A 14,535-nucleotide genomic window follows, 5' to 3' on the forward strand; every position below is an offset into this window, starting at 1 on the left:
AGGTGTCTGCAATCTCCTTTTTCTCAAAGTTGCAGGGGGGTGGGGGGGGGGGTACCACTCATTTTACAATAAAGAAAGCTTTTCAGGGTTGGGCTAGGATGGCTCCGGTTCCCCCTGATTCTCGCAGGCCAATTACCCTGGCCCTCCTCCAGAGTATCTAGGGAGGTTCTCTCTGCAGTCTGCGATTCTACAGATGAGGTGGTGCTGTTTTCAGCTGCCTATAGCCTAGCATTTTTGGAGCATTCAGGGTTTGTTATCTGGTGGCTTCATCTAGAGCAGATCCGTTGGGAGGGATGAAATGGTCTCACACGCATGTCCTGCCGACCAAGTCAGGTTGTATTTGTCAACATCTAAAATGGACCAGTTGGGCTGAGCGTTTGGGTCACGTTGTTTCCTGCCCCCGACGAGGAGGGGTGCCCTAGGCTCCTTCTAGAATGCTACTTCGGGGAAGACCGGAGGGGGGTCATCATAACTTGCTGGTCCATGCATGGAGGGAACCTTTGACCCAATTTCAATGTACAAGGGTGATGCAGAAAAGCATGCCAGGTGTTGGGTTTGCCTGACGCAGGTTTCACTTCCCACTCCTTCCGCATAGGGGCCGCCACCGAAGTAGCAGGTGTGGGTCTGCCCCCGCAAGCACTCCAGCGTATTGGGAGGGGGAAGTCGGAATGTTTTCAACGCTATATTCGGCCTGCTTTCAGGCCAATGGTTCAGCATTAAAAGATGTTGGCACTAACTCTGCATTTCTTTTTGCAGACGTGTGGGCCATGCCAAAAGTGGTTCGGGAATGTGGCCATTTATTTGTATCGAGATCGGTTGTACGATGAATTTGCATGTTACTGGCTGGGAGCCGGAGGCCTGCGCCTAAGACAGCTCTGTAAAGTCTTGTTGGAAGCGTCAGAGGGGGGGTCTGTGTCCTCACCCGATGTTTTGATGCTACATGTTGGGTGCAATGACAGGAACATCATTTGGGGGTCACCAGGGGTCGCAATTGCGACCCCATTAGCTCTCCCTGGCTACCCCTGAGGTCTCCCTTGCTACCCCTAAAAAAAAGAAAAAAAGAAATAAATAGCATTTTCTTCTTTTTTTTTTTTTTTTAATGCAAGCTTCTGAGCTGCGGCCAGTAATATTTGGCTCTTTGTTTCTGGAGTGACTGGCTTTTTTGACCAGGCCTCTTAAAAAAATAGCGGGTTCCACAAGTGTAACACTTTGAGCAGTGACTCTAACAAGAAAGAATAGGAATATCAAATAGACTTTCTGGAATTCTATACAATAATTGCTAGACTCATTAAAGCTTTATTTTAGGCACACTTCAGGGGGTGAGTCATTGATTTCGTCTGATTTGTCTGTTCTTAAACACCTCAAATTCATAATGCAGAAAAAAACTATATGTATTTTGCTGTTCACAAGTTGCAGTTATAGCATGTTTTTTCTGCCGTTGTTTCTGTTACGATCATCACAAGACATTTCATCTTGGTGTCCTCTGTGACTTGACAAAATCCTTGTGCCTAAAAGCTTGTGTACAGTGTAGAAATGTTTGACCATTGCACATCAAGTGGTCCTTGATTTCACTGTGCCACAATTGATGCTTTGTTGCAATGTGTCTATCTTTCCCATCTCAATGGCATGGTGTTCAGGATGTTTGTTTGCATGTATGAGGTAACGAGTGCCCAGAGTACGGGATGCCGTGTGAGTGCGCTGCTTTTCCTGTGCTATTCTAAATTCTTTAATACACAGTTATGAACCCTTGCAATGGTATGTATTTTGCCAACCTCTGAAGCCTGAAACGTAGATCTACGCAGGCTTGACGTGTGGCCAACTTTGCACCAGACCTGCAGATAAACTGGCCTGCTGTTAAATCTCAGTTACCAGTTTATTGGTGTCCACTACAAAGTAAAATTTACTTTCTGACTTTGAGAACATTCAGACAGGTAATTTTTCATTTTACTATAGCTGGTAAGATAGCTATAGCTGGTAGGATAGCTCAGTGGTTTGGGCGCTCACTGCTGCGATGTGTGTGTGATCTGCAGGTTGCAGGTTCAAATCCCAGCAAGGCCAACTCAGCCTTTCATCCTCCTGAGGTCTATAAATAACTACCAAAACTGGTTAGGTGATATTGATTGCAAATTTGTTCTCTATAAAGCACTTAAGCATAATTGCTATATAATAACATATCATTATCATTTGGCCTTGGACGTCTGCTTGCATTCTAATTTGGTCAAATAGACCTATACACACTGATATTAATGATACATATGGTGATTCATTCTTGTATGAAATGTGTATTACATTAGAGTGATATTATAACCATATTTGTCCTAGTGTACTTAGGAACAATGCTGTGATGCCACTTCCTGTTTTGTCCAGGGGTGAAAGATGTTGTTCCATTGCTTCCTGTGACGTCACTTCAGGGTGGGGTCAAAAGACATCACTGCCTGTGATGTCATCAGAGGTCAAGGGTCCTGTGATGTCACTTTGGCTACCCCTGAAATTTTGGTGAAATGACGTCCCTGAGTAATGACATGTCTAGGTGGGGCAGGCAAGTGCGGGAATTTATCCTTTGTGAGTTGGCTTTCTTAATGCATCATTTCGGGGGTACGGTCCTAGTTTGGTCAGAGATAATCCGGAGGATGGATTGTGGAAAGGGGTGATCTCCGAAGCTATGAACTCATCAGTAAGAAAGTTGAACATGGAATTGGCAAAGTTCACGTGTACACCTCATCTACGCAGATTTAGGCATGGTTTATAAAGGCTTTCCTCACCAGAGTTTTGTTCACAGAGATGGTGTCCCTCTCTTCCCTGAGGGCGTAGACGCTTTCGTTCACGATTTGCTAGGGAGTAAACACTGGTGTCTGTACCCGAGCATTGGCGGTAGGGCTGTTAGACAGTAGCCCAATCAGCCCTTTGGCGCTGCTGACGGGGACCTACACAATGGATTATATTAAAACCAAAATGTGAAACTAACAGGAAATATAAATTTGCTACCCAGGTTGTGGGTTGATGGGTCCACTCACGTCCAATAGACCAAGCAGGCGCGGACAGCAGGGTGGCCCTTCGGGTTGCCCATTGGGTGGATTTTTAGCCGAGGCTTTTCTGGATTTTCTTCAACTAACCCTGGGTCAGCTCAGAAAGCCAGTAGGGCAATCAGGCAGCTGGCGGGTAGGTTGGGATGCTTGGGTTCAAGGTCATGGTAACCGATGATGCACGATTTCAAAGAACAGTGGGTCGCTGTCATAAATGTTTTCTGAATTTCTAGAATAAAATGCAGTCTTTTTACCTCCAAAAAGTGGAGCCACATCATTCGTAAAATAGCGTGGGTTATGTTCAGAAGCCAGGGGCATACTGCGAGTGCTCCCCTATTGCTTAATTGTGCAGTGGGTGTGCAGAGACGGGGCTCGCGTTGCCAGTGAAGACGCAGTCCACATGGAGGTAGAGCAAGAATGACCCAGGCCCCGGGACGCATGCAATGCGGGCAGTTGGAGGGCATGGGAGTTTAGGTGCGGGGCGGGGGTGCAGATGGCGGGAAATCCATAGGGAGGGGCGGCGGGATGGCGCCGCCAGAAAACAAAGACGACAGGAAGGGAGGAAGCGGCACCTGGGAAAGGTGCGAAAGTTATCTGCAGGGCGCCATGCAAAACCCAGCCCCCAGGAAAAGGACAAAGGGGCTGAGAGGTATAAGAAGGGGTAGGTAGTGTAGCAAGGCACAAACCAGGTAAGGAGCCTACCTCTCACGGGTAAGTTCCTTAGGACCTGGCCAAAGGAAAGCAATTTTTGCTCTTGCAGGCTCAAATTGTTGCTGCATTGGAAGTTTGCTCTTGCGGGCCTACTCTGATCAATCCTGCATCGGTTTACAGGCTACGGAAGATAAGGAGGCTGCGGCGGGCGTATCTTACCTTCATCGACGGCGGAGAAGCAGAACTGAAGCCTGCGATCGGCGGAGGAAGAAGTCACAGCTGACGGGATGGAGAAACGGAGCCGCGGTGCCGGAACGAAGTGGATGCAGCTGCAGCGTGGTACGGGAGGCACGTCAGGAACGAAAGACGCACAGTGGTCGCCGAACGGGGAGCGGAGAGGATGCCGAAAAGAAACAGAAGCGAAAGCAACAACAGGTGTGCGTGGCCGAGCGATCGGAAGCAAAAACCCCTTAAAGGGACAGGCACTTAACCCCTGAAAGGGGCATTTGGAATACATTCGAAGAACTTTGTCCCTGATATCAAGAAAAAGGGGGAAATTGTGCAGGAGTAAGGATAACTCTTTAAGGGGGTTCCGTTCCAAGGCCAAGAGCGCTGAATACTGCGATACGGGCACCACCTGAGACAGGCGAGCAAGCCCCAGAGTTGGTCAGCTAGCTCAGCTGATTAGAGCGAGCTGCTAAAAGAACAAGGTCATGGGTTCAATCCCTGTATCGCGCCTTTTTGCCATTCAAGGGGGGTCTGCTGAATACGCCAAATTTTTTTGTTTCCCAAAATCTGCAAAAGCATCAGCGCGGATAGAAAAGAAAGTAGCCTGGCGGAAAGAAGGCAGGAAACAAGGAGGATGACGGAAGAAAGGGCACGGAGGGCCCAGGAATTCAAGGAGTGGGCAGAAAAAGCGGAAAAAGAATATGGGGAACAGTGGGTGCTGGAGGTGATGAGAAAGGAAGAAAGGGCTAAGGCACTATCGCCTCTGCTGTTCATAGAGCCCAGCAGCAGTGAAGGAGAGGAGGAGGTGCCCCAAGGACAGAAAAGGGGGAGAGAAGAACCGAGGGGACCCCAGCCACAACCAGAAGCACCCAGGAAGAAGAAGAAGAAAGGAAAAAACAGAGGTACTGTAAACAAAAATGTGGGGGAAAAAATTGTTGAAATGTTAAAAACTTGTGTGACTGGTAAGGGTAAGTCGCCCATAACCAATGACAGAAGGAAAAAAAGCAACCAAGGGTCGAAAAGGGGGCCAGGAGGTTGGGTCATCAGAAGAAATAAGCAGCGATGATGAAGAAAAAGATCATTTAAAGGCATGGGTAAAGTGGAGGGGGTGATGAGCAAGGGGAAGCAAAAAGGGGCTGGTGGAGCAGGGGGGGAACCAGTAGATGCTCCAGTCCCGGCACCACCGGGAGCACTAGTACCAGCAGTACCAAACCAAGGGGGAACACCAATAGCAACCCCTCCACTACAAATAACAAGCCAGGGGGGGACACCAACAGGGACTCTTCCACTGCAGATATCAGCGCAGGGGACTCCAGCAATACCAGTGGCAGGGAATCCTCCCCAAGGGGGGATACCACCACAGGTGTTAGGGAATACAAGTGAAGGCCCAACCATGACAAAATATGGCAGGCCATCTTTGGGCAAAGACGCACAAGGCAGGTCAATGATATTAGCGACAAAGTAAAGGAAAAGATATGGAGGAAAGAGTTGATCGATATTTATGCATTACTAGATTGCCAGAAAAGAGGGATAAATGTGCCACCAGAGGACATAAAGGAAGATGAGAAAGGTTTGCTAAAGAAGGGGCCAGTTACAAGAAACTTTGACAATTGGATGGAAGCATTTAATGTAATGTCATCCATCATACTGCAGAAATTCCCCGAAGATGGGGCGGCATTGGTTCCATACCAACAAAGAGTGTTAAAAGTGCACGCAGCATTCGTGGGGGATGCATGGCAGGAATATGATTACGAATTTAGAAAGGAGATGGATTGCTTCCCAGACATGGGTTGAGACGAAGAGAACTATAATCTTTACATATTTAATGTACTAAAGGAGAAATGGGGAAACAAGGAACCCAGGGGGGCAACAGAGGAGGCAGTACTGGCAGAATGATTATAGAACAGATTATAGATACAATAATAGAAGGTACGATTGCAACTATGACAGAACAAGGGATCAGAATTTTCGGAGCAGAAACTATGGGTCACAGAGAGGATGGCAGAGCAGCTTACCCCAACCACACAAGGGGGAGGTAATGGGAGCACGGGGACAGTACGGGCAGAACAAGGGCAATGCAAAAATTTTGAGAAAGGAGTGCCATGCAGCTGGGGATGGAAGTGCAAGTTCAGCCACAAGTGTGAGAGATGTAAGGGTGGCCACAGCAGCTCCAAATGCACAAGACCGGCAGCAACAGGCAACAGGAGCAATGAAAAAAGGAACTAGGGGCTGGAACGAGAAGGGAGTCACTCCGGTAGAAATTGACAGAATAAGGAGGTGGCTCAAAAATTACCCGGACCAGGAAGCAGCAAACATGATCAGACAGGGGTTTGTAGAGGGTTTTCACATACCTTTTAGAGGCCAGGGGACAAAGGTCATTCCAAGAAATCTAAAATCAGCCTCAGAGAACAAGGACATGGTAACCAGAAAGATCCAGAAAGAAAGGGAGCTGGGTAGGGTAGGGGGACCATTTGCCACAATGCCATTTGAAGAGTTAATATGTTCACCACTGGGACTGGTACCAAAAAAAGAGAAGGGGGAGTTCAGGTTAATACACCACTTATCATACCCCGCGGGGGCGTCGGTGAACGAGGGGATTTCACAAAGTGAGGCAACGGTGACCTACTCTGATTTTCAGGAAGCGGTGGAGCTAGTGAGGAAGGCAGGAGAAAGGGCATAGATGGCCAAGGTAGATATCAAATCAGCATTCAGACTATTGCCGGTGTAAAAGAGGTGAAAAAAATTGCAAGTGGAGAAAAAGTGTGAATTTCTCAAAGGGGCATTTGCCAAAAGGAAAAAAGTAAAGTGGTAAAAGAGGTGTTGGCGGAAACAAGCGTTAAGAGGTGGAAAAAATTGCTATTTGAAAACAAGGTGTGAATTTCTCAGAGGGGCATTTGCCAAAGGGAAAAAGAAAAGTGGTAAAAGGTTGTGTTGTAAAAGAGGTGGAAACATTTTTGTTGATAAAGGTGGGAATGTCTCAAAGGGGCATTTACCGAAGGAGAAAAGGAAAAGCTGATTGGTGGAAACAAGGTAAAAGAAGTACAATTGCAATTGAAGAAATGTGTGAAATTCTTGAAGAGGAGTTTGCAAAGGGAAAAAGAAAAGATGGGCGGCGGCGCACCACAAAAGTGTCAGGCATAAGGAACCCAACCGACACCACTAGAATAAAATATGCTATGAGAGGAGGGGCTAAATTAGAGGGGAAGAAGCCAGGTGACAGTAGCCGGGTGAGCTTTGGGAAGCTGATAATTCTGTTAAAAGTATTACGAGAGGCAAGTAGCAGCACGGGCGAAGCTGCGCGGTTCAGGGCAGCACCTTGCACTGGCATATTACGGGGCTTTCAGGGTAGGGGAGCCGGGGGCCAGTAATACGGTGGTAAGAGACGGCCTGGCAAGGAGGGATGTTAGTATGGGTGACAAGGGGATGTCTATAATGCTAGAGAAAGCTAAAGCATACCAAACGGGGGAGAGCAACAGACCAAAATTACAGGAGAGAAGGACCACTGTCCCAGATGCATCACACAAGAATTCCTAGACCCTCGACCAGAGGTCGACGGGCAGCTATTAATGCATAGGGACAGTAGCGATTACATCCTGGTGAGGCCTCCCGGGGACGCACCGGGAGGACATTCACGACTGGCTGTCGGTCCGGATAGTTTTCAGGGACCCCGAGCATCTGGTTATACACCTCGGAGGGAATGACCTGGCGAGCACAAATAGGGGGAAAATTACAGAGGAACATTTGCGAGCCGCGGCATAGCATAGCCCGCAGCTGGCGTAAAACCGAGATCTTTATGTCAGAAATAATACTAAGAAGGGTCTGGTATGGGGCACAGAGGAGGCACACAATATGTACATGGGGTGAAGAGCTCAGGAACAAGGAAGTAACAGCCTGGTCCGACAAGATGGCAGTGGTGCACGTATTAAATAAGGGAAGTGCGGCTTGCTCAGTAGTGTTGCAATTATTGCGGGCCATCACAGGGGAATGTCTACATAAGAATACAAACATAAGGGCGAGACACATAGCTGGAGAGGTAAATGTGATGGCTGATGCCTGGTCTCGGTTTCAGTGGAGAAAATTCAGCGAGCTGAGACCCGACGCCAATAAGGAGAAAACGCCCACGCCAAGCAAGGCATGGGTCCTGCTGGAAGAAAGGTTAAAGAAAGGACGGTTGGCCAAAAGGTCGACTCAAGAGAAAATGGGAAGGAACACACGGTTGGCCAAAAGGTCGGCTCAGGAAAAACCAAAACACCACAGGGAACGGAACGGGTCATCGACAAATTGACCAGGAACGCCCTAACATACAAGACGGGTAAGCAATAAAAGAAGCACGTAAAAGATGTATTAACAGAAACAGGAGCAAGAAATGTGGGGGATATCTCAAGTGAAAAGATGTGTGAATTTTTGGAGAAGGCATTTGCCAAAGGTAAAAGGAAAAGCTGGGCGGCGGCGCATCTGGCTGCAGTGGCATACACTACAAAAGCGGCAGGCATGGGAGATCCAACAAACAGCCCTAGAATAAAATATGCTTTAAAAGGTTGGGCAAAATTGGAAGGGAAAAAACCAGACAGCAGAAGGCCGGTAAACTTTGGGAAGTTAGTGATATTGCTGAGAATGTTAGAAGAAACATGCACTAACGGGTATGAAACAGCTTTGTTCAGGGCAGCATTTGTGCTGGCATATTATGGGGCTTTTAGGGTGGGTGAGCTGGGGGCCAGTAACACAGTAGCAGGGAATGGCCTGGCTCTAAATGATGTCCGCATTGGAAGCAAAGGCATGTCAATAATGTTACGAAAATCTAAAACAGATCAGGCGGGTAAGGGGAGAGGAATAGAGCTCAACTGCATCAAAGAAAGAGATCATTGACCCAGATGCATAACCCAAGATTTCCTGACCATCAGACCAGAGATAGAAGGCCAGCTGTTAATACACAAAAACGGCAGTGCACTCAGCAGGTACCAATTTCAGGCAGTGTTAAAGCATTATACACCTCAGGGGGAATGACTTGGTGAGCACAAATAGGGGAGAACTGCAGAGAAAAATCTGCAGTTCACTAAACAGCATAGCCCACTGTTGGTGGAAGACAGAAATCTTTATTTCAGAAGTAATTCCATGGAGGATCTGGCATGGCGCACAGAGGAGGCACGCGATAGAAATAGCCAGGAAACAACTGAATAAATCAATAGAAAAATATTGCAGGAGCACAGGACTCCAATTTTTAAGGCATGTGTTATACCAGAACAATCCTGACATGTTCTATCGGGATGGGGTGCACCTATCAGCAAAATAGATGGGGGTGTTTAACGAGAACATCTTTAGGGCCCTCAAGGAACGAGGCTGTAGGTAGAAAGCTTTTGGGGGGGACCTGAGTGTGCGTGGTACGGACACCCACACAGGTGTGGCAGCATGTGCCCAAGGACGAAGGCCCAAGGAGGAAAAGGACTCGGAACAAACCTTGGGCAACTCCGAAACTGGACACAGTGTGCCCAAAAGCAGATCACTATGTATTGTTTTTCTTGTGTTACGTATTTTCTGCAAGAAAATAAAAATGCCTACGGCCTACTATATTTCCACAAATACAACTAGTCTGTGATATTATTTGTGATGTTATTGCTTGCTTAGGGGTCTGGGAAGGGGAGCAAAGGGAGTCCACACTACTCAGCCTATGACCCAGGCCCTGGGACGCATGCAATACGGGCCGTTGGAGGGCCTGGGAATTTAGGCGCGGGGTGAGGGTGCAGATGGCGGGAAATCCATAGGGAGGGGCGGCGGGATGGCACCGCCAGAAAACAAAGACGACAGGAAGGGAGGAAGCGGCACCTGGGAAAGGTGCGAAAGTTATCTGCAGGGGGCCATGCAAAACCCGGCCCCCAGGAAAAGGACAAAGGGGCTGAGAGGTATAAGAAGGGGTAGGTAGTGTAGCAAGGCACAAACCAGGTAAGGAGCCTACCTCTCACGGGTAAGCTCCTTAGGACCTGGACAAAGGAAAGCAATTTTGGCCACCCATCCCGCCCTGCAAAAATAACGGAAAAAGAAAGGAACAGAAAAAGGAACATCAAGGAACGCCGAGTACTTTCTTCGTACACGGTCCAAAGCAAGTCGTAGGCGGCATGTGCCCAGGGACGAAGGCCCAAGGAGGAAAAGGACTCGGAACAAACCTTGGGCAACTCCGAAACTGGACACAGTGTGCCCAAAAGCAGATCACTATGTATTATTTTTCTTGTGTTAAGTATTTTCTGCAAGAAAATAAAAATGCCTACGGCCTACTATATTTCCATAAATACAACTACTCTGTAATATTATTTGTGATGTTATTGCTTGCTTAGGGGTCTGGGGAGGGGAGCAAAGGGAGCCCACACTACTCAGCCTATGCCCAGACTCCGAGCCCAAAACCTTCACTGTCAGTGTTGTGTGTTGGTATAGTGGTTTTCTGCGTGAGCGTTAAAAGAGGCTCTGCTAGCACGCAGACAGCAATGCAGCAGAGCCCCAGGAAGTGGCAATTCGTGTCTGTGTTTTTGTTAAATGGGTCCCTGGACCGCGTGGACGCGGTCTGGTTTGCAGCTTGGCCTGGGTGCCCCCAATGTCTAGGCCGCTATTGCTGGGGTGACCCCTGGCCTGAGATCAGTGCCCTGGTGATCCTGGCGCTGCAGGATGATCGCTGACAATCATCTGCTGCGTGGGCGCAGCGTATCTGTGCCGTGTCGGGTGGACCCGATGCGGCGGCCCGCCCCTGTGACCGGAGGCGGGCCACCACAGTCAGTTTTACGGGACATCCCTATGAATATCAAATGATACACGCATGTCTATTATTACAGACTCTGTACGTCATGTCTGCCAGAGCTCCACGCACTCGGCGTCATGACGTTATAACATCTTCCATTATCCCGGATGGCCAGAACGCCCTGGCCACTCTGCCTCTTCTCTACCCTGCTGACAGGAAATCAAGCTGAATTCACGGGGTTACGCTCACGCAGGTTGCGCAGAACGTGTAGCGGAATCGATACTGCTGTATCTGCAAATAGTTCACTCGCCCCTAGCAGCGACAACAACATGGAACATCTTATGAGTGCCTTGGAAACAGCAACGCAATTCTTCAATGAGCCAGCGAGCAGGGTAATGTGACCTGTCTTAAATCACAGGTACTGTGACACACGACACTCGCCCACCTTTCACACACTAACAATGACAGCTCTTTACGTATCACTTTCGGTTATTACCGTCTTTCTGGCACAAAAAGGGACATCTCATGGCTGAAGAAACATGACTGGTGATGCCCTATAAATTGTCACCACGAGAAGGTGACATCGCTCGGCCAGACGCGTCATTCAATTTAAAGCTAGGTGCAGTGGAGGGCCGCTTAACGGTTTGAGGGACAGGGCTGGCCTTTGACCCTGTCTGTCATCCAGCAGTGCAGCTTTTGAAAGGAATGATGTATCCGCTCACAGAAGAAGATGCCGGTAACTCATGGCAACAGAGTTACGAACAATCACAACAGGGATAACTACCCCCATTCATGTCCTGTTGCCCCTTCTCCTGCCTCCGCATGCTTGCCCTGCATATGCGCCAACATGCCCCATTCTATCCAATGGATGCCAGCCCAGTCCTAGTTTTCATTTGCCATTCTCGAATTTATAGTCCTGTGTTTGCCCTTTATAAACCCAGGACTCCCAGAATGCAAAGTTGAAACCAGGACTGGGCTAGCATCTCGCTAATGGGATGGGGCATATTTGCATGTATGGTCCTGCCTGCCGCCCAATCACAAGAGGTGATGTGGTCTAGCGGTTAAAACGCCCACTGCTTAACCAGGAGATTCCTCCACAACTTCAGGTTTGTGTGATCCTGGGCAGATTCCATTCCCTTCTTTATGCCTCAGTTTTCCCACAATCTGGGAGGTTTTGGGCAACACCTTGGTATCATAATCATCAGTACGTCTGTTCGGTTATTGTTTTTTAAAACGTGCAACTTAAAAAAAAAACACAATACTGGACGTAAACAATATAACTAAAACGCCCTTAACAAATGATTTACACATTAAAACAGAAATAATTTTTAAAATGTACAATTCATTATTGCAATCTCTAAACATCATCCGAATAAAATGTATCTATTTTAGTAATCCAAGCTCACAGGGCTTGTGTTTTGTGCAGATATCCATCCTTACTTGGAACTGTCTAAGGGCCGGGATAAGAACCCGTTTTTCCTGGGCATTTTGTAAAATGGGCAGAGAAATAGCCATGGTGATGTTGTGTGTGGAAGAATGGCAAGGGCAGGTCACAGGTTGTCACAGTGCACGTAGGTATTATACGAAAACAGGACACGTACACAACTGCCCACGCATAGAGTAGGAGCGCGGGGACATGCCGAGATTACTATGTATGTACAGACACACAATATATTATTTTTCTTTTTGGTGACTTACTAAGATATACACAAAATATCCCAGATCCCACATACTGCGATTTCTCACTCATTCCACAATCTGCGCAGCCCGGGCCAGATGGAAGGTTCATCAGCGAGATCCGTGTGAAACAGAAGGCTTCATGGCCGATTCATTGCCCAGATTGCATCGCGGCAACGTACCCCTGAGACCATTTAAAGTCTACCTCTGTAGTCTGGGGGCCGGCAGGAGCTCTGTGCCTGGCATGAAGCGAAGCCGGTTTGGCTGTAACAGGAGATGCCTTTAAGCTGTTACAGCAGCTCTGGAACAGACGAGGGGTTGTCTGCTTAGGTTTGGGAAGCGAAGGCGCTTTGGCCTAGTGGTGAACCGGAAGAGTTCCCCAGAGAGCAGCTTGCACCGGGCTTGAAGCTAACCTAGACCTGGGTACTGAGTTATCTGCAAGGATGTCTGCACCTGTTTGCGATGTGTAGGCCTCCCAGGGAAACAACTGCCCTGAATGTTTAGGGGAGACCACATATGTGGCAGAGGAATGAGCCTAGAGGTAATTTACATTTCCTCTCTCCCTGAGGGACAGGTGTGAGTAACAGTGTGTGTTTAGGACAGCCCAATGCCGCAAAGTGCACTGCCAGAGGGATGAGCAGAGACCCTCTCTGTGAAGGCATCCAGGACAGCGAATGGCAGTTACCAGACAGCTGGCACCTGCTGGGGCAACGCCAGGCCCCGGCTCCCCAACCTCTGGTCGTCAGCCCCTTCCCATCACCACAAAGACCGCACTTTGGGGGAATTGTAATTCCAGGATTAGTCTGACTGTAATCCCCTCAATTCCCAGGTAGTCTCAACGTTCCTGTCTCTAGAGGAGGGGGTTTAGGAGAGACTGTACGCTAGTAGTGGAACCGACCGGGGGATTTGTAGGATCTTCTGCCATGACCTCAACCCAGAAGGTATCAGATAATATTATCCCCATAAATATGGTCGCCATACATGATGTTGCCCGGAAAATGTTGTGGCTACATTATATATGGTGATCATAAGTCTGGAGTCAAGGGGAGTGGGGGTTGTGGCGGTGTCCCCCACACCACTTGAAAAAAAAAGTTTTTGGGGTTGCAGGGGTGTTCCCTGCATGTTTAATGTAATAATGTCCCTGCTAAAAAACGGGAATTTTTCATTGGCGACTTTTTGGCCAGGCGTCCTTTTTGCAGGGACATTATTACATGGGGCCAAATAGAGTGCAGGATCTGTGATTCTAGCTGTGTAGAGGGTTGCAGGCACAAGCAGGCTTTGGGATCCCATGTATGAGAGGCCAGGCTATTGCAGGCTCTGCGATCCTCTGTGTATTTGGAGGTAGAGGGCGGGCTAATGCATTCCTGTTCCAATTTGTGAGAGGCTAAGCTCATGCAGGCATGCAGATCCCCCGCAGCAGTGTAATGGGACACACCTCCGGAGCAGGTGGCCTCAACCATACAGGCCCCCTAATTGGTCCAAGGCCTGTGTATGCCTATAGGTGGTAGAGCCACATGGGCTCAACACTACATTGTGCAGGAGGCCTTACGTGTGTGTTATGCACCTGCTCTTTTTTGCTTGGGGACATGAAAAATGCAGGCTTTCTGGTCCTTTGTGTGAGAGGCCACACTAACCACAGTTCTGTAATCCTACATCTGAGAGACCAGGCTAGTGCAAGCTCTGTAAACCTATACCTGTGGCTGGGGAGTGCGCGGTGGAGGGGCGATGACGCAGGATTTGGTATCGGACGTGCGAGAGATTTGGGATTGAGGGACCTGCTAGGGCAAGCTCTGGGATCTACTTTGTGAAAGGCCAGTATAATTTAGGCTGTGTGATCCTATGCAGGGAGTAATGAGAAAATATGGATGTGTATAGGTGCTGGAATCACTTGGGCCCAACACCACATTTTGCGTGTGTGTTATGCCACTGTGTGCTGCGTGGGCAGACTGGGCAAATGCGGGCTTTGAGGTTTTATGTGTGAGAGGCCACAATAGTGTGATCCTATATGTGAGGGAGGCTATGTCAGGATTTGGGATTCGATATGTGTGATAATGTAGGCACAGGAATTCACTGGCACTGATGTTTCTAAAAATAGCTACTTTCAATACCAGATATAGAACTTTTTAGACTTTTGATGCTACCTCAACCTTTAAAAAATAGTCCCTGAAAGGTTGATGAGTTTGAATGTTTCCGAAAAACCGTTGGATCTGCTATTTCCCTTTTCATGGTATTCTT

General features: G+C 48.3%; 1 long non-coding RNA gene across 1 annotated transcript in view; it reads right to left on the minus strand.

The window, feature by feature from the left end:
* The window catches only part of LOC138472707 (uncharacterized), a 99,570-nt gene extending 87,150 nt beyond the window's left edge, over nt 1–12,420 (minus strand). Inside the window, exon 1 of the long non-coding RNA XR_011268667.1 lies at nt 12,322–12,420. This is a non-coding gene — a long non-coding RNA (uncharacterized lncRNA). The remainder of the gene's footprint in view (nt 1–12,321) is intronic.
* Between the last annotated feature and the right edge of the window lie 2,115 nt (nt 12,421–14,535).

Source organism: Ambystoma mexicanum, chromosome 8 (assembly GCF_040938575.1).
Source record: "Ambystoma mexicanum isolate Mex_15411 chromosome 8, UKY_AmexF1_1, whole genome shotgun sequence".
Lineage (NCBI taxonomy): Eukaryota > Metazoa > Chordata > Amphibia > Caudata > Ambystomatidae > Ambystoma > Ambystoma mexicanum.